General features: G+C 36.3%; 1 protein-coding gene across 1 annotated transcript in view; it reads left to right on the top strand.

The window, feature by feature from the left end:
* Nucleotides 1-27149, top strand: part of SYT1 (synaptotagmin 1) — a 360262-nt gene that overhangs the window by 76306 nt on the left and 256807 nt on the right. Inside the window, exon 2 of the mRNA XM_082062019.1 lies at nucleotides 7570-7680. The gene's annotated coding sequence lies outside the window, so the exon portion shown is untranslated. The remainder of the gene's footprint in view (nucleotides 1-7569; nucleotides 7681-27149) is intronic.

The following is a 27149-nucleotide window of genomic DNA, read 5'->3' as shown; positions in this document are numbered from 1 at the left end:
CCTTCCCTTTAAATGCTGCAGTTGGGAAACAGTGCTTTGCAAGTGGGTTGTTTTTTTTTTCCTTTGTGTATGTGAGAAGAATGGCAACTCAACTCATCAAAGCTGTTTGTAGGGGAAAATGCTTCTTCCAACCTAATTGGCTAATAATGTATTGTTTTGAATAGAGTCCAACCTGAGATAATGTACAGGAGCTCCTATTGCCAAAGCTTTGTGAAGATTGTTTTGTGATCTTAAAAAGGACATGCAGAGTTTCCTAGGTACAGACTGGCACATTGTACATCAGCTGGATTTCGGCAAAGAACATTAAACTCTTAATTTGGCATTACAAGTTGTCAGCTGGTCACATCAGTTGACTTTAATAATTGCTAATTGAGCAAATGCACAGAACTGGAAGACAGAACCTCAGAAACTTTCCTTTTTGCTGTCAGCTTGTTAGTTTTATGTGTTGGAGTTGTTTTCACTTGTAGCTTGGAAGAAAAAAAGTTTTCTTTCCTTCTGCAGTGAGTTCTATACCATCAGACTGATCTTGTGTTTGATGTCTTTCATAAATTGAAGGTCACACTCATAGTTTAAGCTTGAAATTGTTCCTTAGTAACAAGTAAATGAGTTGATCAGTGTGGAATTGTGTTGGTAAGAGAGGTCGGAATGAGAGTTTGAGGGTAGGACTTGGCACAGGACTTGGCACAATATAAGGAAATAATATAAAATAGATGTATTCACTCTGTAGTGAACTATTGATTCTTAGATTCTTACTTTTTATTGCATGCTTCAGCATTCATGTGGAGGAAAAGAGTTTATGCTAAAGCAAGATGTCTGTCACAGGCTGCTTTTGCTATAGTAGAAAAAATAATGTTAATGATCTGAGATGTAGCTAAAGCAAAAAGAATGTTATCAAGTAACATCTTTACATAAGTGAAGTGGAAGTAGGAGGGTGATAGTTACACAAAATTTCCACAAAGACCAATAAGATAGGGCAGTTCTTGAAATACTTTTCTTGGCTTCTGTCAGTTAAGTGAGAAGACCAAGAGTGTTACTTTTGCTAGTGCAACCTAAAGTGTGTATTTGCATGTATTTATTGCTTGCTGCTTTTGCTTAGGAAGTGGAGAAATGGAGCAGAATTTCCTTCATTAATTGTTTATAACTTTAATAGCGGAACAAGAAATTAAGTCCAAATTCTCCTGGTGAAAAATATCCCCAAAAGGAAAGTCAAAAAATATCCTACTGAGACCAGAGAGACTAGAAAACACATATGAGCTTGAAAAGTGACATGAGGACAGGCACATTTTCTAAAAGGCTGACAACTTGAAGATGTTGGCCACATGTCACCAAGGTCAATTTTTTATAAATATCTAGCTATGTGTTACCATATGGATGCTTAAAACAATATGGAGGGAAAGGACACGTTGAAATTTACAATTTCTAGATCAGGTGGTTATAAGCCTTTGTGTTCACATGTCTGTGCTGCAGTCAATTTTTGTTCTGCATTTGCTTTACCAGGTAAGATGGAGTTCCTTCTAGTTTATAGACCATCCTGTATGATTCTGTGTTTACACTTGTCTGCCTCACACTGGCACATGCTACATAAGGATAGAAATTTGCTTTAAAAATTATTATTAATTATTATTATTATTATTGCCTTTTTCCTTCACCATTCTGAGTAACAGGAAAGGTAGGCATGTCGCAGTGGTCTTTTTGCATATTTTAATCCCAAAGTACTTACAGAATAACTGTTTTGAAGGTTTGTAGTATAGTATGAAACTTTCTCATATATCCTTTTTGAATCCTGTATTTTTCTAGATAACTGAGTACTTATACTCTAGGTACAGTTGTACTGCTGCTAATGAAACGATGATCATGGACATACCAAGTTTAAGCCATAAATTTTTTTTCAGTAGAAATGAACTCACATGTAATAGTAAGGATTAGTGGGGAATGTGAATGCATCATGCAGTGGTTTTGACTGATTTCTGGAATACAAGGGCATATGTTTCCTTGCTTAGGCAAAAGCATAGATCAAATTCAGAGCATCTCTTGTTCGAATGGAAGAATGGTCCCAAGGAGTCAGAGTGAGGATTCTTACAGCCTGGGACTTAAAGAGTCCAGTGTCCCGTCTCCAACAAGTCACAACAGATTTTCAGGGAAGAGAGGAAAATAGTGGGAATATATCACACATTTATTGAAAATTCCCAGCCTCTGACTGTTTTCAGCTCAGGGGATTTCCTGAGCCTGCTTTGGTTTCTCTAAATCTCAATGTATCTCTCTTCCAAGTTCTTGTTCAGTTTGCCCTTGCAGCTTTTAAAAAATTTCTTGCACCCTTTAATATGTTTCTGAGCATTTCAAAGATCTTCCTTTATGATTGCTAGTTTTCCTATATACAACAATATACTGAACTCTGATAAAATACAGTTGTAGCCCTCTGTTTTGATACCAGTTGTTGCAGAAGATCACAGAAACTCAGCTTTACAACTGAATTTATTTGCAAACAGCTTTACAGAAGGAGACTATAATTTTTACAGTAGTAACAATATAGAAATAGTCAGTTGATACTTTTCCTCACAAAACTGTATTGCATACCTTGTCTCTATAAACATTGTATGATATCCTGTACACAGATTGGTAGATATGGTTACCAGGATGTTTGCAGACCCCATTTGAATAGCAGTAAAATGCACTGGGATCATAAACTCTGTGTTTTTATTAGTACTGTGGCAGGTATTCATATTTAACACAAGTTATTTTACAAAGCTACAAGGATGGTGATAAAAGCTGGATTTTGCTGATAGCTTGAATAGCAGCCAAGGTTTAAAATGGAAGGTCAGACGGGGACCTGATATAAATAACATGGGCTGGAATGATGTCTATATGTTGCAATTCTCATTTAAGGTCATTTATCATGTAACAAACACTTTATAACACTTCTTGAATTGAAGCTTAAAAGTTCTGTGTAGTGTAATTAAGAACCATTTGCAGTAAAATAAAGAGATCATCCAAATCTCTACATATGTCACCTGATAAATTTAGGTCAATGCTGACTGGAAGATCTTGCTGGTCTACAGGTGCCAGGTTTTTAGAGACTCCTGTGGTTGTTGCAGAGTGGAGATAACTTTAACGTGCTTCAGATGGAAAGAAGTGGGTTTTGTTTAGTACAGGAGATAAAAATACAGTCAGAAGTCAGTAAAAAAAAACTGTAAAGAAATATCATTACTGTCTTATAGAATTAGAAAGGTTTGGGGTTTGTGAGTTTTGGTTCTTTTTTTTGCCGAATAGTGCTACTCCATGAAATTATTCAGCATCATTATATGATTCTAAAAATTCTGAACTTCAAAAAGGGAAACCAACTCACACAGTGTAGAGATACATTTTGAAAATTAGCTGGAGGGATTAAAGAATATCTGAATCGTGACCCCCTACAGTTTGTGTTGGTTATAAAAATATTCTGCACTACTGAATTGCGGTATGAGCACTAAATGATAGGGGTATGTAATAGAGATGTGGTAGGTGGGCTACAGCTGTAGCATTTGCATCAACAGTGCAATAGATTATTATACATACCAACAGGTGCAGATTAATTAAATAGTTTTCATCTGAACATTGGTTATTACTTTGGTGACAGGATGTTGTTATATTACGATCACAGGTAGCGTCTCTGCTTTCTTTCAAAAACATCAAATAAAGTTTTCTAGTGAAAAAACCCCACCCTCAGCTTTCAGAAAAAGGCATTTTATCCCGGTCATTTGTGGTAGATAAGGCACAGGATGACATTGTAAGTTGCTCAGATTGATACTTTTTCCTTCTGAATCTGCTTGCACTTTACAACATAACTACGGGCGATCCCATAAGTTTACAGATGTAAATTGCCAGTGTCAGTATGTGTTGCATGTGGAGCAAAATTATACCTTCAGCCAAGAAATGCCTCTGAAGAAGAACCTGCCTAGTAAGCCTCATTGTAGCTCTAAATCATAAAAATGAACAGTTAATCTTTTCTATGGAGAGAGGTTTTTTTTTTTTCCCCAGAAAGCAATGAGAGCAAACTGATTTTATCTTCATGTTCCTGTGTTCCTGGTTGCGTCTTTCATAAGCTGGTCATTGACCTTTCTTGATCAAAAAGCCTTTTCCCATCATTTTTTAATGCCCACTGCCTTCTTTTTCTCTCCTTTTCTCTTTTTTCCCCTGGATGTTCATCCTACTGGGGAGGTATCTGAGAACCAGACTCTTGATGGAGAAAGACTGCTTCATTTAAAAGGCACCACTAGATTAAGTATCTTTTTATGCAATTAAAAGAGCAGGACACAAAATGCAAAAGGAAACTTCCTCATTCCAACCTCATTTTGTTTCTGTTTTATGTGTCTATGGAAGACACGTAAAGATTTTCCACAGACACTATTAGTATTCTGGTAAGCTCTCACTTGTGATCCATAGACAGTCAAAGTGCTGACAGATGCAGTATTATACAGCAATGCAAAGATTATATTTGTGTTTCTGTATGTACCCTACAAAAACCCGAAACATTCGGATGTCTCCTTGCTACTCTGTTCCAGCATGCTCAACCCATCTGCTTGGTTTTCCTGCTACGTTTTGTCTCATTAGTCATGTTCACATGTATTTCAGGCTGCTTAATTTCATTACGCAAAGTATTATGCGGTGTTCGTCCAATAAGTGAGAGAGGTTCATTCTGCTCCCCAAGGGACTTGTAAAAAGAAGTTTTAAATCGCTAAGAAAACCTGAAAATTCTTGTTGAAACATAGATCACGTTTCACTGTTACCTTTATTAACATAGTAAAACTTACTTCATTGATTGAGTTATCCATCCTTCCCCGACTCCCAAAGGTTAACTGCTGTCTCCTTAGAAATATTTGCTTCAGACTAGGATTTTTTTAACACAATTAAGATCTCAACACAAAACTAAGTGTCATATTTGAAAGTTTCCTTTTTGGTGGAGTTAGTTTTTCTGCCTAGTAACGAAGTTGCCAGTTCTCAACAGAACGTGCTTGTGGCCATGCCTGTGAATATCCACTAAAATTAGCAAAACCATAATAAGCCTTTTTAAAAATGATAGAATTCACAGAGGAAAGAGAGATCTGTTAATGCCAAAGATGTAAAATCTCAATTTGCGGTCATTGCTGAGTGTGCTCAAACTTCTCTAAAACCCAAAGGCTGTCTATGAAAAACTTGTGGCATTCCCATGGAATGACTCAATATAGTCGTGTTGGAAGACAAAAAGGATAGAAGAAGAGTTTCCAGTGATGGCTTTGGGTAACTCCTCTGAGTGATGGGAAGGAACCAGCCCCAACAGTGAGAACTGGGATGTTGCTGGGACCCCAGTGGGCAGAAAAGCACCAGTATGGGAGAAAATTGGTCAGCATTGGGCTGAGGAGGGAGTGACTGAGGCTTGATGGGCAAAGGCAATGAAGATTAATAGCCTGGAGAATGGGAAGGAACATAAAAATTGGAGATGGAGTGGGAAACTCGGACTGACCAGACAAAAAGAGTGAGAATTGGCAGGGAGCTCTAGGAAAGGCATATTTAATAAGGAATTGGTTACCCGGAGAGCAGATGTAGAATTGCCAACACACTGGCAGGAGCATCAGCCAGTAATCCTAGCTGGGGATGACTGGGACTGGTTGAGAACTGAGAGAGGAAGGCACGAAAATGGAATTCAATGGGAACTGTGCTTGCGTATATAGGAACACAAGGTATAAACTACATGCTCTAAGGAAAAAAAAAGGGGGGGAAAAATGAGGATCCATTATTGGGTGTAAAAAAAATACTGGATTTTTTTTATCTTGAAAAAATTTCACCATGAAAATCATAATTTTATTTTATTATTATACTCTGTACAGTATATAAATTCTAGAGCATTTATAGAATAGGAGGTCTGGACCTTCTAAATTCCTTAAAAAAACCCCAACCTAGGCACTGGAGAAGCATGGCTCCCCCCACAAAATAGATGACTCAGAGACTGTTGTAAAGCCCCAGAAAGAAGCTGTTTTAAAATTTGAGTGCTTGACATTGCAGTGCTGTTCTTTTATTAATGTTGTGGTTTGCATCTAATGAGTTTAATTTTGCTTTATTGTTTTGATAAATAAATATATTCTATCCAGACAGCCACAAGGTGCAAAATAATTGTTGACTGCAAAAGCTGGAACATTTGTAACCAGCTTTCCCTGGTATTTATTTCATTAAAATCCTGGGTCCTGGAGTCAGTTAAAGGATTTAGCCTTTCTTTTATTCTCTGATTGAAAGGGCACATTGTGTGGTGGTGTAAATTCTTGTTGCCCCATGACTTTAGTGACTGTAAATTCAGTGCAATGCACCTTGTTGACATGGGCTTTATTCACTAAAAAATTAGAAGGCAAATTGTAGATTTTCTCATTTACAGAAAATTCAATCATTTTTCCTGTTGTGGCTAACAATATTGATTTCTTAGTACTTAAACAGCAAAAAATGAGAGCTTCCAAACTATTAAAAATACTTTCAATGAACTTTTGAATTGTGCAATGCTTTATTGTTTACAAAAACTTTATTTATAAGAATTTTTCCTGTTTTAACTATTACCAAGACTGGCGAATTGAAATAGTGCTGGCATTTCATATTAAGGAAAATAATCAAAAGCACTAGATGTAAGATATGGGGACTGGACTGAGGACAGCCTTTACGGTGTATGATTAAGGTATTGGGCAAGTATTCAAGACATCTGAGGCTGAGAAGCTGCCTTAAACCAGACTCCTTGTGTGACATTCAGCGTATTGTTTAATGTGTACCTCAGCTTCAATCTATAGAACAAATATGTTGATATAACTTTACTCCTATACTTTGCCTGTCTCAGGGATTTGCTTTATCAAAATCTTAAAGATCTCTAACAGTCTTGTTCAAACAATTTCCAGCACAGTAAACATTCAGTCTTCACTGGAGCTTCTAGTCATAGCTGTGGGGAAAAAACAACATCAGTTCTCTTAATTTACGAGAACAGGAGATTCTGTAGAAGGAAAATAGAAGAGCTGAGAAGGAAGAAAAAAATAATAATCCCTCGTATAATCTGAATAGTTCTATGAAATTGTTTGAGTCTTATGTCACTTTTGCCCCTTAATGCAAACTGGTTCGAAATGGTCTGATTGTGTGTAGAAGTTAAAAAAGATGCAACTATGAATCCATGTCTTTTCGGTATCAAATGAATTCACTGGGCATGTTAACTTAAGGAACCTTGTGGGATGCAGCAGTAGGGAAGTACGATGTGTGTGACATCACTACAATTCTCTGTACTTGGCTCGCTGATGAAATCTATAGAAATGTATTGGAGCACACTAAGGAAACAATCCAAATGAGTTCATGATGAAGAAAACTTGTTCATGGTTTGTTGATTGTTTTGTTGTTTGGTTTTTATTCTGTGTATTTTAACAATCTGATTAACTCTCATGGTAATCAACTTCTGGCAATCAGCAGCTGAAGGGCACTGAACAATCCAAGTATAATTAAAGGAGTTTTTAAGCAGCAGTTGTTTGTGGGCAAAGATGGAAAATACAGCTGTATAGGTACTGGATAGTGTTTACATGGAATGTTTTTCTCTTAAAGGGAGAAAAGGGATTTTTTCCTGAGCTGTGAAGAAACTAGAAACTGACTGATAGAGCCTTCATTCAAGAGTTCCCTGTGAAAAGAAAACTGTGTTGATGCCAATCATATAAGGTATTTTAAACAAACATGGATTCTGTTACCTTCCATACCCTGTTAAATGCTTTAATGCATGGTGCTTTCTGAGAAATAAAATGGAGGTAGTTAATAACCTAAAGAAATGGCTTTTTTATGTAAAGTCTATTAGATTAGTGAATATATAATTTTGTGGTAATACATAGTATTTCATACTGACATTAAAGATGAAAAAAAAAAAAACAGTCTATATGCATTTGTTAGCTGTTCAGATAGAAGCTGTATTCTTTGCCTTTTCTCACCATCAACTTGCATTTTATCAAATCCCAAGCTGTCATGGTTCATTATCCATAGATGATCTTGAGCAGCCTTGCATCATAAAAAAATATGCTGTGGCATCTGCCGTTGTGCACCACTATACAGATCACTTCTGAGTAAGTTTTGTCTTTGATTTATACATTCAGTGGTGCGTGCTCTTATATTTTTGAATGTGACTATCTTAAGCAATGGAAGCTGCATATACTACATTACTGTGATTTTTCAGGTTGTAGATGTAATGTCTCCTGTGCCTTTTTAGCTAATGAGTTCCATTTGAGTTAATGCTTGTACAACTCAGTCTCCACCAAGCAGTCACATCACTTCTGTAGTCGATTCGTAAGCTCCTGTACTACTGATGTAGGCAGCACATTGAAATTAGCAGCTGTGGTTATAGTGTCTGTCTTGCATTCTAGATTTTATCTTTTGACATTAAATTTATGTCAGAATTGTATTAATAGAGACCAATAATGTCCAGAGAGAAATATATTTGCTAAGGAAGTCTTTATTTCCTGTAAGCTAATTACATTGGTAAGAGACTATTATTTTTTTTTTTGAAAGACAATTAGTAAAAATGGACAGTGCCCACAGATATTAGGAAATAAAGTCGTCTTCATTCCTCTAATTTACATCTCTGTTTAACTATCGTCATTAGGAGAAAAGGAACATATATTTTTCAGGGATGTTCTAAGGTAATTTCACTGCTATTCTGTTTTGATGATACAATATTTGGAAAATAATTTATTATGCTACTACTGTTACTGCTTCATCTGGAAAATACTTGTTTCAGCAATCAACAGTGAAAATTTACAACTACCCATTTTAGTTTTATTGTAGCACTTCTTGACTTGATAACTATTTGAAATTAATCAAAGAAGCTGTTTTTAGGAAATTGCATGGGTACTTTTCTGAATATGTTAAATCTAAGTAGCATTGCTTACTGTAGCCTAGATAGGCTGTCTTCACCCAGTTGTTTTGATGTTTTCTCCAGAGATGAGGAGAGTAAGAGAAACAATCTTCTTCTCTTAAGATTCCTTATAATTGTCAGACTTGATGAAATTTCAGTGAAACATTATGCTAAACCCACTCGTTTTAATAGACGAAAATAGTTTCAATGTAGTCTGAAGATATTTACAGGACTTCTGTTTGCACGTCACGGCTCCCATACCAGTTAATTGTTTATACATGCAAGGGCTTGGAGGCTTCATTTGTGTTAGAGCTTTTTATGCTTTTTCTGTTTGTGTAGATGTTTCCCAGAGAGCTTGTGGAAATGGAGATTTTTCACAGGTCAAATGAAAAGCAACAACAAATAAAGACAATGAAATGTCAGGGCTCTTCTCAGTGAAAGTTCACGAAACAAGTGAAAAGCCACACGAAAATGCAAAGCAGTATGTCCTCCAAGTAAATTGTCCCCAAAGAAAATAACTCACTTGGAAAGAATAATACTGTTCTTTTGTGTTTTACAGCAGATTGTTGTGAGAATAACTCTCAATGTGTGACTTTAGCAGTGGCTGTCATTCTGCCCACAGTCTACCTTTTATTTTCAGTAATAAAACAGCACAGCTCTGTGCTGAATACAGAATAAGCGAGGAGAGAGAGAGAGTGAAAAAAATATTTTCTAATTCCCCTGCATGTGTTCCTGTTCCACCAAAACTTGCAAATGAATTTTGATTGAAGTAGTAGTGTGTTCATCACAGTGATAAAATTAATTTCCATCTCTGTTCACTATCATGCGTGTCTCAGTTACAGACAGTTTCTTCTGAGAATATGAAATACTGTCTATGAATGTGTCTGGGAGTAAGTCACCAATGTTATAACTCAAACTAATTTAAATGAAGGCAAATGTTTTAGGATCTGAAAGTTGAATTTCCATTTGAACAATGGCTTCAAGGACTTGCATGCACATTTGACTGTCTCATGCCCTGAGGTGGATTGCAACTAAAGAGATTATCCACATATACCCATGAGCCACAATAAGGTTCACAGGAATGTGAAATAGAATAAAGTTGTCTGTAAGGTAAATATGAAGTGGAAAAGCAAATCAAAGCAAAAATTGAATATGAATGAATCCAGGAGAATTTTTTAAAATGTACACTGGGAACTTAGGGTGCAACAAAACCTGAGGATCTGATGCAGAAATCCGAGCTAGAAATGCTTCTTAAACTGTCACTCAAGTCACAGAATTTTGATGGAAGGTCTCTCAGTGTTGTTGTCTATATGATACAGTACAAATTGAGATAAAGGGGATACTGTAATAAATAGAGTCAGTAGCAAATATCTTCTGAGACTTTTGGATTATTAGGAAGCACTTGCTGAAACACAAAATAATTGCAGATGTGTTAAAAAGAGTCTCCCTATTTAAAAAAAAAATCAATTAAATTTGTAAAAATGCTCCTTTAATTGTTTTAGATGCAATTTATCCTTAATACTACTTTCCATTTAGCAATATTCACGGTGTGTTGATTTTGGTGTTGTTTTTTGCTTGCATGTGATGATGGTAGCAAGGATGAAAACAGTTCTCCTGTTAAAGGATCTGTTACTTCCATTGTAGTTGCTTTGGACATTTCTAGAAATGGAGTGAGATGCTCAGGCCAGCACTGGGGGAATCTCCACAGAGCAAAAGAAGAAGGCTGAAAATAGTACATGTCCAGAATCAGGAGGCCGCAGACCAACCAGTCGCAATAGTCTGATCCCATTTAATTCAAGAAACCAGGGAAAACTCTCATTAATTCTTTTTCCTTTTCTTGCCTTGGTATTTTGTTTCTAGCCCATTTATGAAAACACAAAGAAATCCTGGAATCCCCATTTCACTCTCATGCTTGTAAAACTCCATTAACCATGATGGAGCATGTAGAACTACAAATAAAATTCCATTTCAGTCAGTGAGTTTGGCTGATAGAGAAAATGGGTGATTAATTTTAGGACTTATACGCAGCATACTTCAGTAAAACAAAATATCTTATAAACCAGTATTAAATATCTCCTTACAAGGCAAAGGATGTTACGTATGTGTTCTCTAAATTGGTTGAGAAAAATTATACTTTTCTAACTTATTCTATTTTTCTTTTCTTTTAAATAGTTTTAGTATGTTTCTACATTTTATGTTCAGCAAGGTCTTATCTATGGGGAAAATGTCCACATATGATCATGGGAGTGTTCAAGAATCAAGGACTAAGGTATTGTTGCAAAGAACACCAGAATTACAGGTGAAAAGTGTTGCTACAGTTTGCAGACTTGTCTGAGAGCAAAGGTGGATAGCCTGTAAACCTGTTTCAAAAATATAAATATTTGCACTATTGTTTTTTTCTTTTTTTGACCTTTTTTCTGAACTAACATTTTCCTTCATGACTCTTGGGAGCCAGCATTCCACCGATAAATGAAAATCCCTAGGCTGAGATGGGTACATATTGCCTCCTCTAATAATTTCCATCTTAAAGGTAAACCATTAAGTAACAGTGAAAATTGAATTTTACATAGATCTGTGGTGCATGCATCCATTAAAAATAAGGAGAACAATAAATGCAAAAATTAATTAATTTGTTGAAATTGAAGTTATTATTGAAGTTACTTCAGCAATAAGTGCTGCAACGAGATATCTGGGTCTTGGCAATTGAAACAGGTATACCAAAGGCTTTTTGGGGAAAAGAAATTTCAGAAAGTAATGTAGTTAAATTTAGATCTTACTCTCCCCGTAAGAAAAAGAATAAAATTGCTGGTGCAAAAAAAAAAGGCTTATTTCTTCCCACAGCGCTACATTTATTGTGTTACAGTCTAAACCAGCAGCAATTATACATAAGCTGTTAAACAAAATGAGAACAATCAAACAGTTGGCTCACTGAGCCAGAGGTGGTACTTGGAGTCCTTGCTGTTTCTCCTAGTCAATCTCAGCATCAGCAATGGTCAGAAAATAGATGCTCATTCTCCTGCATATGTTTATGTGGCAGGGGGGACATGACTTGTCTTTCCTTTTTGGCAGGCAAATAAGAAACTAAAAACACTTGGGGAAAAAACTAGATTTATGGTGGAAATATGCACCTACAAGCGCATACCATACCTGGAAAGAATATTGTGTTTTTTACTGGCTGGTTAAAAGGCCCACTAGATAACTAGAGGATAAAGCCAAGAAGGTGGCAAAATTCAAAACAGTTCTGAATTTTTATGGTAATGAGAAATGTGGCTGTAAATTCTTGCAAGTTTTTAGGGTGAAGAAAAAAACCCCCACATGTAGGGCAAAATAAATGGATAGGTGGGTAGGATACTCTTTCATGGAATTAAATAGATTCCAGATAACTTCTGCCATATGTCATGCACATTTTTTTAAATAATTGATGTTGTCATTTGTCAGAAAGAAGATACAAGGTTAGGTAGGCCATAAGTTTAGTTTGGTTCAGAAAGTCCTCTGGTCTTATCACAGGATGGGTCAAGTGATGTAGAAAACATTTTGAGACAAATTGGCTAAAAAAAACCTGACAGGATATTTCTGACTATCTTTACATCTCAATAAATCAGAATGGACATTTTAAGAAACCCCAAGTTAGGGGAAGAGCTGTGATGCAAGTCTAATAAGGATAGTTATTTTCTGAGGTACATTGGAATCATGAGCCTGAAAGAGTCCAAGGGTATAGTTTCATGATAGCATAAAGCGACATTTTTGCTGGAAGTGATGATCTTATGCTCCCTTTTTGTTCCAGCAGTAAAAGTTAAGAGAGTAGTTTTCAGCCAGATAAGCTTTATTGCTGCCACACAAGGAATGGTGCAATGATGTGCATGTGGAAAGCAGGGCAGGATCTCTTCTCTTTTGGCAGCAGCAAAGCCTTAAATCAGTTTAAGCAGCTTCTGAAAACACTTCGCAGAAGGTGGCTGGGGCCAGTGGGTGCTGACACCACCATTTACTTTCTATGTAGCAGGTACTGCTCACCTCACTATTAGCAAGTGTGCTTAGCATACTAATGAAGATTGAACTTCAGTCACTTTCATATAATTGGACTACCCCAATTAGTGAAAAACAGTTCCCAAATTTGATCCTGAAGGTGGTGGGTTGACCTTGGCTGTCTGCCAGGAACCCACCCAGCAGCTCTCTCACTCCTCAACAGGACAGGGGGAGAAATTAAGATGGAAAAGCTTGTGGGCCAAGACAAAGACAGGGAGATAGTTTACCGATTACCGTCACAGGCAAAACAAACTCGACTTGAGGAAGTTTAATTTAATTTATTGTCAGTTAAAACAGATTTGGATGGTTAGAGACAAAGATGAAAACTAAAACACCTTCTTCCCTTGTTCCCAGGCTCAACTTCAGTCCTTCATTCTCAGCTCTTCTGCCTCCCCACACTGGGCAGTGCAGAAGGAGAGTCTTGAAAACTTGAGGCGTGTTTTCCTAACCTGATCTAACAGACACATGTTTTCCAATAGTAGACCAATAATGATTGCATGGGAGCTCTTCTTTCTGAATTCCTCTGTATATATAAACAGAATAAATCCCATCATGTATTTAAGGAAGTTGTTGTTTTTTGGTTTTGGTTTTTATTTTTCAGCAGGGCTGTGCTTATGGTAGATACAAAGTTATTTTCTATGTTATGTTTTTGTATCTATCCATTACTTAAGTATTGCTGAAAATTTGTGCTAGAAATGCAAATTAGTAGGGTTGGGTTTTATTTGCCACGCTACAAATAGGAGCCCATATGTCAGGCAATGCAGCAAGTTCCTTGCACAGATCATTGTGTGACAGAATTTTGTCTGTAAGCTTTCATATATGGCATTGAAAAAGATAAATATTTTCCTTCCTCTAAAATATTCAAAAATATTTGCCTTCTGTATCACTTTGAATCTTGACAGGCAGGAGGTGGATGGCAAGGTCTCCAGTTTGAGTATCCCTTCGGGTACCCACCTCTGGACCATTGGTTAGGATACAGTCCTGAGATAAATTCATCCTTTGCTGTTCTCCCACTCTTTCTTTTGGAAACTGGATGAATGCTGATTCCTGCATTATTGTTTATAACTTCTGTCTCCCAGTGTCAGAAAGGTGCTACACCAACCAGAGTGATACATTGTCCTTTACAGCCTGACAAACTGGTTGGAACTGTTGGCACAAACAACTGGTTTATTTTGTTCTCACATTAAAAAAAGATGCGATATGAAACCTTGTATATTTTTAAAATAGGAATTCTTATCTGTGTCTGACAGATCTCATCACTATGAGAGGTCCAAAATTTGTGGTTCTCTCTGAAATTTAATTATCTGGCACTTTCCAACAGCAGCTTGTCTACTACTGACATGCAGAATTTCATTTTGTTCAAACATCTTTTGTATGTATGTCTCCTTGATATTGATAACAGTGGCTCGTGGTAATGCTTATCTCCTTTTGATTCTGAAAATGTAATAAAGAAAGAAAATACAAAGTAATAGCTACATGCATTAGTTAGGCAGACATCCATCAAGTCTTTGCATCAGACTTAGCTTTTCAGGTATCTCAGGAAACAGAGATCATAAAAGCAGCTTTAGCATGGGAAACATGCCCACCAAACCAAATAAATCATTGTCCAAACAAGGAATGAACCAAGACAGATAGTTCTAGTTCACTCATGAGTTTCTTTGTTCCTTTTCCAGATAGTCGTCTGAAAAATTGTTAATTACTAATTGCCATGGTTATTTCTATTCATAACTACCATAATTGGACTCTACAAGGTATGTGATGCTTGGGTCCATTCCTCAAGTTCTGAGAGATGTGGTGAGGATAGGAGGTCAATACAAAGAGAGAAAATAGTCTTAATATCTGGTGTCTACAGGTAAGAGTAGTCAGCTGGAAAAAAGTGTACAGTTGCAAGCATGTAGAATTTAATATCATCTGTAAAAGAAATCTGTCATTAAAGAACTAGGGATATAAATACATGCAACTGTAGACATAACTCTTGCTTTTAGTTGCCAATTTAAATGATTGAAAATACTGGATGTTTATGTGTAGAATGTGTTTATATACATGACTTTGGACTGTACTTGTGGATAATCAAATGGACAATAAGTACAACCTAGTGTACTTGTATTTATTGGGAGTATTTGGGGTAAGGTGTAAATACATCTTAGAAAAATAGGAAATTTCAATGGATTTATGTTCCAATATATGCAGAGTTTTATTAGTACCATGTTTGTTTGCAAGACACAATATATTTATTTTTATTTTTTTTAACATGTATTTCTTGATTGCACAGTGCTATATGTGCTCAATGATCCTGTTACGGGGCTTTGACTTTGTACCTCTTGGTCTGAACAGCCAGATTCACTGCTGACTGAAGACTGCAGGGAGAAACCTGTGTGTTTCATTGGCAGGATATCTGATTTGATGAGAAGAACAGTGGCAATCTGCTTTATATTGTGGGAAAACTAAAAATATTTTTGGTTTTCTGATAGCCTGTCAATAGGCATTGATAGAAGCAGTAAACAAGTACCACAGAAGAGTCTGCACAGTGTGGCCTGCTTTTCAGGAGAAGCAGAGCTAGAAACCAGGGTTTTCTGAGTTCATCATATTGTTTAAAATCTTGTATGAAAGAAAAAGCAAGGTCGATACAGCTGTGTGACAACCATATCCCTGATGATCGGAGCACAGGTGAGGAAGATGTATACCCACGGATCAGGGATCGCATATTTTCCCTAGGCAGAGGAAGCTCATATTGAGTAGCTGAGGCTGTTTGCATTTCAGTTCCCAGATCAGGTCGTGCTTTTGTGGTGGCTTCTAAATTGTTTATTACAGTATTGTCAACAGGGAACCTCCCAACCAAAGTACACCAGGCTGTACAGCTAGAACTATAACAAAAAGCTCTGAAAACAAGCAACTGTCACTCCTAACTTACACCAGACAGTGTCCAAGAGAGGACATATCATGCACACTGCCCAGTGCTTTTTTTGTGTATCCATGTAAAAGACAGGATGGACAGGAGGATCAGTTAGGGCGAGTGTCAGCACAGCCAGCAGGTGGGACAATCAAGGACATCTGGTATATTGGCTTTTGTAAGTAAGGTTTAACGTGTACTGGAATAGTACTTAAAAAAGTTACAGAGGGAGCAGGTGGAGACAGGAGAGAGAGCTTCCATCTTGTCATGCTGTTCCATCTCTGTGTTACGAACAGATGGCTACAGTGAAATGGGATTCCTTTCCATTCTGTAATCCCAAATGCCGATTAAAAAAATATATATGTATATAATTTTTGTGGAGAAATTACCCACATAGAGGTAGACTATGCAGCTCTACTTTTCAGGGACAGAAGATACATGACAACACACAGACATCCTTAGAATATGTGATTAGTTTTGGCAGGGAAGATGCAAGCCACCTTTACTGTATTTTGTGAAAGACAGCTGTTACTACTTTTATTTGACAGCAAAATTCTAACCAGCATCAGTTAGAATTTCCTTCTACTGCAGCAAATAATGACAGTTAAATAAGAGTGACAAATAGTTTCAGCACAAACTAGTTACACATGAAGGGTCTTGGCTGTAAAATTTAATTCCACTGCTGCGAAACGGTATGTAATTCATATAGAAGGGTGTGCCTAAAGTATTTGTAAGCTCAAACTCATTTTGCAATTAAGCCATTGTTTATAACACAGTAATGTACAGATTAAAAAAAAAAAATCCTTTTGATCTCTCTCTACTGCTGTGCATTCTGCTGTTTCTTTTTCCACTAGCAACCAAGTGGTTATTTCTAGATAAATACATTCTCCGTGTGTGCTGCTGGAAGAGGAATAGATTCAGATCATGCTACAGTGAACCGTGTTTTAAAATGTGCATTTTGTTGTCATTTATAAACACCGTGGAAGGCAAACCAACCTTGCAAGTCTTTATCCTCTGATCTTCTGTGTAGAATGTTATCTAATAAATGTGAGAAACATATATTCATGCATGCAGCTGTATGTGTATAATACCAGATTGTGCTTATGGCTGCTCAGGCATGTTTGTTCTTGAGCAGCATGAGGAGGTTGGGTAGATAATGTTAACCTACCAGTTACTCAGTCACTTTGTGAATTAGCGGCTTCCATTACGAATCAATACGTTCTTTGTAAAGAGGAAGGACATAAAAGACATTATTTTGTGTTGGGTAATTTTTACATTAACTTCCCTGTCCTTCTCTTTTGTGTGTCTGTATGACTTCACTTACTATTATGTATTAGCAATCTTCAGTTTGATGATACCATTTGAAAACCTCTTTTCATGTTGTTTTATTGACAATGATATTGGTTATGCTAGAAGTCCAGCTTTTGGGAAAAAAAAAATGACATCAGAAGTTAACAGTGGCATGGTAACAGTGGCACAATGAATAAACTGGTCTCAATAAAATTAAAGCTGGTTCAAACTCTTTGTCCATGGAAAAATTGTAAAAGTAAAATGTTCAAGCATAAATCTGTGTAAGTGTTCAGCCCCAGCTGGCAAATAGGACCATGTTTCTCTTGCTCACCTGGTCCTACTTCCCCCATGGGATGGGGAGGAGAATCAGGGAACAAAAGGTGAAATTCGTGGATTGGGATAAAACCAGTTTTAACAGAGCAGCAAAAGGGAAAAGATGAGCAACAATAGTAGCAATGAAAGAATACACAAAGTGAGGGATACACAATGCAATTGCTCACCAACCAGGAAAACAAAGACCCGGGCAGCAGTTTGCACTAACAGGATTGTGCCGCACCGCGGGCCCCGGAAAACAAAGAGTGTCCCAGAGAGCAGTCATTCCCCAACGAGCAAGTGTTCCTCCTCTGGCCAGCTGCCCCAGTTTTATACTGAACATGGGATTATATGGTATTGAATACCCCTTTGACTAGTTTTGGTCAGCTGGCCTGACTGTGTCCCCTCTCAGCTTCCTGTGAGAATTAACCATGTCTTAGCCAAACCAGCACAGTGTTAAGGCCACGTTCTGCCACTTCTCAAAGGATCATGTCCTCCCACTTGGGTGGTGTCAGCAGAACTCAATAGCCCTTCCTGGCTTCCAATACCACATTTTGAGAGGTACAGGTGTCTGGTGGGGGATTTTCTGCTTGTGTCTGGGGGTATTCATTTGCATCTGTAAATTCCCTGATCATGTGTTTCTTGAATAACAAACTCTTTACAGGGAGCATGGGTGTTTTACTGATATGTAAGTAATTTCCAGTGAAATCCAGGAGTTCCTTTCTCTTTTCGAATACAGGTTAGCAGTGATTGAGTTGTGTTTCACATAGGCATCACAGCCAGCCCTTCTGATCTTTACAGATGTTTACAGATGAGGATATGTGTCTACAAATCAGTAGCATAAAAGCATCCAAAATAAGTTTTCTTAATCAAGTCGAAGTGTTGTATACAGATCTTGTGAAAGGATGACACCTTGAAATACACATTGTGTCCCACCTGAGAATTGTTGAGCCAACTTTTGCTTGTTTGGTTATGTTGGTTTTAGTGAAACAATTTGTGGATTAAGATGCTAGCCAAACACACTAGTCACTGTCAGCAACTAATGAACTCAGTGCTTGGCTAGGACTGGAGATAAATCTGAATCTAGTTAAAATTACAACATGTTGTTCATTAGCTTCAGGAAGGGTAATTTCTGAGATAAAGTATTGCTATCACCCAATGTGTTAAATAACCAGTTGGACTAAGCAGGTGGTGGGCAGAGATCAATGACTTTCCATTAAACAATAGGTAATTTCTCAGTAGGAAATTACTCACATTCCCAAATAGGGTCACATACCAAATTTCCTATGCAGGCTTATAGTTGCAAGAAATCTGCTGGTCAAGTATGTGTCCTCTAGAAAATGAAGAGGCAGAAAATCTTGCAGACATTTTGAAGGGTGATCTTATTTATTTTGGTATACCTCAAGACTTTGTTGTGCTTGATGCTGCATGCGCATAGGGTCTCAGATTCACTGCTAATTTACTTGTACGATGAATGTTTCCCAGTACTACAGTGAAAGTGTACTGTTCTAAAATACCACCCTGACATATGATATTAGGTCTATGGAAGTACTGACTTCTTCATATACTTATGTCTGCTTACATATAATTTTGTGAGGAAAAAAGATGTAATGGGTAAGAATGCAGATATAGATACAATACTCAACCTTTTTTTTAAATCTTACATAAAACACTTCATATAATTTAAAGGGAAAAAGTTCATTATCTTTGCTTATCATTTAGCCACATCATGGCCTATTTCATATTGAAAACAGAAGTGTCAATGCTGGGAGTTGCTATCCAAACGTTTCCAATGTAGTTGTTTCAAGTTTTACATGCTGGATTTTTTTTGTTATGTATCTCAACCTTAATTCAGCCATTCCTGATACTGTTCTTCCACTAATATGCTACTTCTATTTAGAGATCTGATAGAGCTGACAGTGGGTTGAAGGGAGATGACTTGAGGAGGGATGGGTGTTTGTCTTCACCCTTCTTATAGGTATTCATAGTATCTTCACTGAGAACATGTCCAACCTGTTCATTTGACTTTGTCTGTCTTTGGTTTACTACAACGCATTGATCTTAAAAAACTGGTTGGCATTTCAGGAGCTACCTGATAGGTCCATCAGTTGTCCTGCCTGGAGGGTAGGAGAAACTCTGAAGAGCTGGAGGTTATTATACTTTCTGCCATTCAGTTTTTCTGTCTAGCCATCACAAGTACGTGAAACTGGATAAGGCTTCCTGAATTTTTAAACATGAATGGTTGTTTGTGTCTGTCAACATTCCTGGCTTGATATGATAGTATCTTGCACCTACCCAACACAGTCATATACAGAAGGCAACAAAACCAGTCCGACATAATCAGATATGAATGAGAGGTAAGAAAAAAGAGATAATTATAGTAGATAAATGATAGATCATTATTATTTCCTGAGGTTTTTACAGATATATAGAATAGATAGGTAGGTCTAGACAGTGCTGCTACATGTTGACACTGCTATCAACCAACTTCTAGTTTGCTTCACATGTAGATACTAATAAAAAAAATGAAGATAAAAGTGAATGGCTGTGGGAGTTTTTTTTAATTTAAAAAGGAAACAATTTTAACCATATTTAGATGTATTTTTTTTCTCTAAGGATGTGAAACTTACCTTATTAATACTTTTCTTATTTTTATAGCTATATGTTTTTAACCAAACTATGGGGTTTGTTTGGAGTGCGAGACTTTTATCCCATTTTAAAAACATTAACAATGTTTAATTTGCATGGATTAAGATGAATGGTAAAGTTAACCAACAGGTTTGCATTAGAAAATTTGAAGGTTTTGTGAGTTTTCTGTAAGTAGATCTTCTCCTTTAATGATCCACATAATACAATAATTTACATTTTTAAGCTGGAGGGCACAGCAGAAAATTTTCAAATTATTGTTTTATAAATCTAGTATATGTGGTTTCTGTTATGCTACAGAAATGCTTAATTAAACCCACTTTAAAATAGTTTCACTCTAGATGCAAATTTTGGAAGGAATTGTATGGAAAGAGTTTCATAAGGGAATAAAACATGTCAGAGCACTGTCCCAGTAGGTTAGCTGTGGTAGTAAATTAAAACTCATCAAGCCATATGCTTTCTACTCATTCTTCATAATTTACTTTCATGAATAACTTTATCTTGTAGGTATGGTTATGGAGATGGAATAACAATATATTTCTAGCTTCAAGATGAAAGATTAACTATACTGCATCTAACTCTTGAAGACTAATTTCTGTCTAAGCCTGTTTTTGAAAGTGTGCTTAGAATAATTTTTTTTCAGTAGCTTCTTTGTTTGTTGATCTCGAAACTGTGTGGCTCTTGAGCATCAGCTTCAAAATTCAGGTGATGATCCTATAAACAATCTGATTCTGTTTTTATTGAGTTGCCCTGAACTCTTGCCTCCAGTTTATTCAATTTATTTTCCATGTCAACATTAGCAGTGCATGTAGTATAGCCTTGCTAAACACTACATTTGTTTGATGATTACAATGTCTTTGCTGCTACATTCTTATAGGAGAATTAGAAGAATGTCTCGTCCTTTGCCCATCCTTAGAAACCTGTGGAAAGGAGTGACAGTAATTAAAGTTCTTTCTAAATCATTAATTTGATCATTAAAATTGTGTTTGTGTCTCTGTGTGCATATATGTATGCATTTTCTTTTCTGTGTTTGCAGAAAAAGAATATGTGTGTATATATCGAGAGAGATATTTCCATTTTTTCATATACCTATTTGGATATCCATGTATAGGCATGTGGCAATCTTTAGCAGTTTGTTGGTTATATAGGGATAAATTTGGTTTACAAGATTGCAGAGATCATGGCTGAGATTACATTAGAACTTTTCTCTATTGCAACTCCAACCATAATGTATCTCACCCTGTATTTGTGGTAGATTTCAAAACATGTTAAGCAACAGGAGTATCCACTTCAAATAAGTGTGAAATCAAAGTACATAATTTTATAGGTGCTCACTTTTATCTTGGATAGGCTTCACAACATTAAATAGATAGTGGCATGCTATCTAATATGGTGCTAGCATTCAACATACATTGAATTTTAGACTGTGCAAACATTAAACTTACATTTTTAAAGTTTGAAGTGAAGAAGTACCTATATCCCGTGTAGCTATTAAGCAGCCCCTTAATTTACATTTGATAAAAAATAAACATGAAATATGAATCCAGTAATGTGTAGCTAGCTAAGATGTCTATAAAGGAAAAAATATTTAATATTTTTTTTTCTTTTTTAACATTGTCATTTTATTTGTGCTGCAATGAGAATAATTTACATGTTTACGGGCAGAAAGCTCAGCAATATTTTCGATGAGTGGGGAGCAAGAAAGAGACTATTGCCTTGCCTCTACTGAGAGTTCCAACCTCTAAATATCTTACAGGTAGGGATGACTTTTTATTTGCTACATGAGGCCAGTCATAATGTTTTGACAGAAGGCTACAACTCAGTATGAAATAAGAATACCAGACATATTAAAAGGTTTGTGCATACAGAAGTGTTAGAAAGTGTTAACTAATGCACAGATTACAACAGATCCCTAGTGGTATTGGCTGTCACAGTTGTACATCGTTCACTTTTAGAAGCATTTTTTCTTAATTTCTCTAGCAGACAATATTTCTTACTAGCAGTGCTTCTCATAGGAATGTATTTCTAATCTGATTTAGTTTTTCCTTCTCATTTATATTAATCTTACTTGATGATCAAACTTAAAACTGAGATTTTCTTCACTCTTCCTCTTGTGTGTTCTTTTCCTTTCACTTTAACTGATAGTGGTTAATTTTTAATTTGAGGTACCAATACCTCTGTCTCCTTGTCTGGCAGATTTTGTTGTGTTATTAGGCTGTTTCTGAAGAGAAAGCTTTTCAAATCACCAACACCTTTTTTTCCCTGTAGAGACAAAACTTCTGTCTGGCTTTTCTCTTTGTATGGTAAACTCTTACTCACTTTCTTTAGCTCTGAGTATTTGCGAAGTACCAAATATACTCCAGAACAAGCAGATGTAAAAATCTCTGTGAATTATTTCAGGCTAGTTTTAGAAAGTCAGTTGCTGTTGCTACAATTGATATAGTCATCTAATACAGGCAAAAACGCTTATATTGGAGCGCCATTAAGTTATGAATGGAATTTCACGTTGATGTTTCCCGTAGCGTGGGCTCCAATTGCATCATCCCAGTTAGTGCTTTCCAGATACCATGTATTTGAATTCAGATGGGATACAAATTAAACCAGTCTCTGGTTCAGGGTCTTGCAGCGGCTAAACAAGATGCACTTAGAAGTCTGTGAGGAATGCTTTTATTACAAAATTACCTGATTCGTTTCATTACTATATGCTGTTGAGGTAGAAAGATTAATTTAGCTAATGTGAGTTAGAGTTTGTGATTCCATGAAATTGATTTTTAAAAAATTATGTGAATATGGTTATGTTGAAACTAATAAAGATCACATTGTTCAGGAGCAGCTTGAAGTTACAAAATGAAGCACAGAGAGAAGTTATGATTTTGATAAGGCTGTTGAATGTATATGAAATAGGATCTGAGGAGCAGATCGGGAGAGGCTTACGACAGGTGAGCAAGATTTGAGGAGGAGGCAAGAAGATTATGATTATCAAGACAGAAAAATGCTAGACTGGGGACAGTATTTTTCACTTTGAAGAGAAATAGTGCTATTTGTTTGTTGGATTTTTGTAAAGAAGGAAGAAGCAAGATTTAAATATCCTGATCCACAGCAGAAACTTTCCTATTAATGAGGCTAAGCACTGAAGAATAGCTAAGCCAGAATATGGGCAAAAGATTTAAAGAAGTCAAAGTTGCTCTGGACTAGCCATAGTAAGCTTGAGCTGCTAACAGGCCATTTAGAGTAATGCATTAGAAAGGAAGTCAAGGGGAACTGTCTGGTTGTGAAACAGAGATGAGTCATTGACTCACAAATTATAGCTAAATCCACATAATAGTCACCAGAGATGAGATTAAAAGGTAGGAGAGCTCAGTACAACAGAGAAAAGAAACTATACGGCAAAAGCCAGATGAGTGAAAACTAAGCTACAAGACCACAGAGTCTGAAGTAGATCTTAAGAGTATAGACAGTAATATGAAAGGCTGTAGAGGTGTTAGGATGGCAGGATTTAAGACTTGTCTAAGAACTGATCCGAGTTGTAGAAGAAACTGGCAAGGAAATAGCAGGACACACATTTTATAAGGAGGCTGTAAAACTCTGCTTAAAAATGCATCAAAAAGGTAAGGGATGAAGATAGGGCTGTGACATGAATAATAAAATGGCAGATGAAGATCCTTTAGTTTAGAATGTATATGGACCAGTAAGCAGAAACGGAGATTACTGATAAACTGGATGGAGTAGGAGCAATGAATGGAGTCAGATAGTGTAAGTATGGTAGTGTGATGAGGAACAAGTAGTAGGGCAAGATGAAAATGCTTTAATCAGTAAATTTAAAAAGAAATTAAAGAAAAGGCAAAGGAGAGAGGAAATAAGCCTAAGCCTATTGATTTTCTTTCAATTCAAAGCCTGAGATCCTGAACAGGTTACAAGAGGAGATAGTACGGTAATAGGTCCTGCTTTTCAATGTTTAGTCATGAAAAGAAAGTTTTGAAATACCTAACAACTATTGCAAGGTTAAAGATTCAGGCCTATAATATTCTGCTCAAACAAACAGCCCCAATCACTCTGAATATAGTTTAGCACATGTGGAAGCTGAGGAACGATACAGATTCACCACCTCCATCCAGTTGCCTTTGGACAGATACAGCCAGTTTACCAGCTGGCAAATAGTGATACTGACTATTTAAGCAGCTGTGAATCCTCTTGACAGTCTTTTACTACCTTGATATTTTCTGTTGCTTCTTGTGCAACATAGAAAAGTATCACCTCCATTTCCTCTGGTATATTACTTCCTTATCCATCCTCCGATCCTTATTTTTCATTCTTCTGCATTTATAATCTGTACAGTACTATTTAAGGTACCATCTATGATAATTTTATTCTTCTTTCAAATACTGAACAGATTGGGAACTCTTGAAGCCTTTCATCATAGAATAACCTTTTAATCTCCAGATAAGATCTCCAGGTCCCCCGTGTTAAAGAACTGGAATGTCCTTGACTTTAGTGTCCTGAACAGCTAATGACCTTTCAAGACTGCTGTATGTCTATAGCTTGCATTTTGAAGTTCTTTAGTTGTGGTGGTGTTGTTGTTGTTTTAAATTACCAACTCTTCTTAAAAAATACAAATTCCACTATCTTATTTTAGATTCTGGTAACCAGCTATTTCTGTTTTCTTTGTCTCAACAGCAGTGTTTTCTGACTAACTCAAGTAGCAAAATGAACTCCTAGTCAAAGTCATCCATTTCTACAAGTGGGTGGAACATTAGAGGGCAAAAGCTAGCAAAAACTCACCAGGTCATGTTTACAACATGAGCTTAAACATCAATTACTGAAAATGTTAATACCTGAATTTATTACTACCTGCTAAATCAATATGCCTTCTGGAAAAGTTTGTCTTCAGAACAGGAAATGTTTGGAGCATGGAGAAAAGTAGCCTGTATATCAAAGGCTGAACAGTTCAATTTGTCAAAAGATGTTTCCTTTGCAATATGTATATTTAATTTTTTAAAATATATTGGCCCATAACTTACTGACAGAAATTTTGGTTGTGAGTTCATCAGACTTCTCTTTAATAAATATTGTTATACCTTTCTTGCAATTATTTCAACTCACACATCCCTCCACCTTGCAGAATAAGCAAGTTTCTTCCATTAACTTTGATCCTTTCTTGAATCTTGTCTATTAGAAGATTGCATTGGTTGCATTTTTTTCCCATTGAAAAGGTAAATGGCTAAGTCATTTTTATCTGCTTTGCATTTAGGAGAGCTCAAGCTCAGAGACTAACCTTTAAAATCATATATACAGGTATTGCAAAGATTAAAACCCAGAGATGTTAGATATAGCCCCCGACACGAGGATTTTGTTTAATGGAACCATTATTTCTCTTGGTTTATAAATAATCCCCTTGCTTATGCACCCTAAGACCATAGTAGGCTTTTTAAACAGCTGTTTTGCCTGACTCTGTACAGATGACCACTACTGCTTTTTACTGTGCTACCTGAAACGTGATATACAGGTCTATGTTGGTCTTGGTTTATTTTCACCAAACGTACACCACTTCCTATCTTACATTTAATGCTACTGTTGTCTCTCCATATTCCTATTTTGCTTCAGCTTCCTTGCTCTGGCAATATTTTTTTTATTGCATTAGTTTTATTTACAAATCATATTCACAAAGTTTATTTAATTAATTTTAGCCAATGTTTAATGTATTAATAAGAATAATAAGTAAAAATGTTACCTTAGAGTATTATAAACCCAAGGCTGTGCTAAGGAAGGGGTTTTAGGAGCTGATAATTTCATGTGGTTTACGGGAAACTAATTTGAACAGGAGGAATAGCAGAACATTTATTTTTTTTTTTATTTTTTCATTTTAAAATACTTAGGATATTTTATTCAAAACATAAAAATAAAATCAGGAAATGTTAACTTCTTCCTTCAAGGTGTTAGCTACGCTTCGAGTATTGTTGTTACTATTACTGCAGAAGTTTGACTGATGGCAATCTCAAACACATTTAGCACCTCTATATGAGCTCAGTGCTAATAGCTGTGATGATAGCCCCATATATTACTGATACTAAGGGAGACCTGGATTAAACGTATGGTGTTGGCTTTGGGTTTGGGGTTTAGATTTGTTTGGGTTTTGTTTGTCTTTTTTGTTTGATTGGTTTTGTTTATTTTTTGTTTGGGTTTTTTGGTTGGTTGGTTAGTTTTGTTTTTTTTTAGAAAACATATGTCTGTGCTTTAAATAGCATTTTCCAGCAGTGATCTTCAGTTGAGTATCTTTTGTGCTGTTTATTTTTACAATGCTGTACAAAATGGCTGTTCTATTTAATACAATTTCTGATATATGAAGGTAACTTTTAAAGTAAGTGGGCAGGTTTTTCAAAATCAGAATCAATTTAAATATTAGCCAACAACATCAGTGACAGAAACGTGGGCCTGTAACTGACTCATGTATCTAAAGTAAAAAATACATTTCTAAAATTAATGAGTATTTGAGTAGACGCCAGACTTGTTGACTAATAGCCTTCTTTTACTTTTTTACTAATTCCACTGAGGAAAATCAAAACCATTGAATGACTTTCTTAGAAACATAAAATGTAAAAAAATTCCTATGCAACCTCTCACTCCATTCAGAAAATTTCTTTCCCTTTTGTAATACAGGCTGCCCAGGGAAGTGGTTGAGTCATCATCCCTGGAGATGTTTGAAAGATGTATAGATGAGGTTCTTGGGGACATGGTTCAATGCCAGACTTAGGTAAATGGTTGGACTTGACTTGGTGATCTTAAGGGTCTCTTCCAATGAAAATGATTCTATGATTCTATCTATCTTTACACTTGTCTCTGCTTTCCTCTTCAATTTAGTGTCGTATTTCTATTAACTTCTAAATTTCTGAGCTAAACTTTTTTGCTGCTCCTCCAAATAGCTTTCACTTGCACTTCTATTCATAAACTAATCTGAAGGCCCTAGAGATGAACTCCTTTATTTATCCTTTGACATGCTCCTCAAGTTTGATTATAATACAGTCTATTAAAATTACCCTTTTGCTTCTCACTTCTGGTGAAAGAACTGGAAGCTTACCAAAGTCACTCAATATTCCCAGCCAAAGTTTGACTGCACTGTGGTTGCAGTGA

The sequence above is a fragment of the Streptopelia decaocto genome (genome assembly GCF_964273445.1).
Source record: "Streptopelia decaocto genome assembly, chromosome: 1".
NCBI classification, from domain to species: Eukaryota; Metazoa; Chordata; class Aves; order Columbiformes; family Columbidae; genus Streptopelia; species Streptopelia decaocto.
Note: the sequence above shows the minus strand (reverse complement) of the source record. Positions and strands in the feature narration are given on the sequence as shown.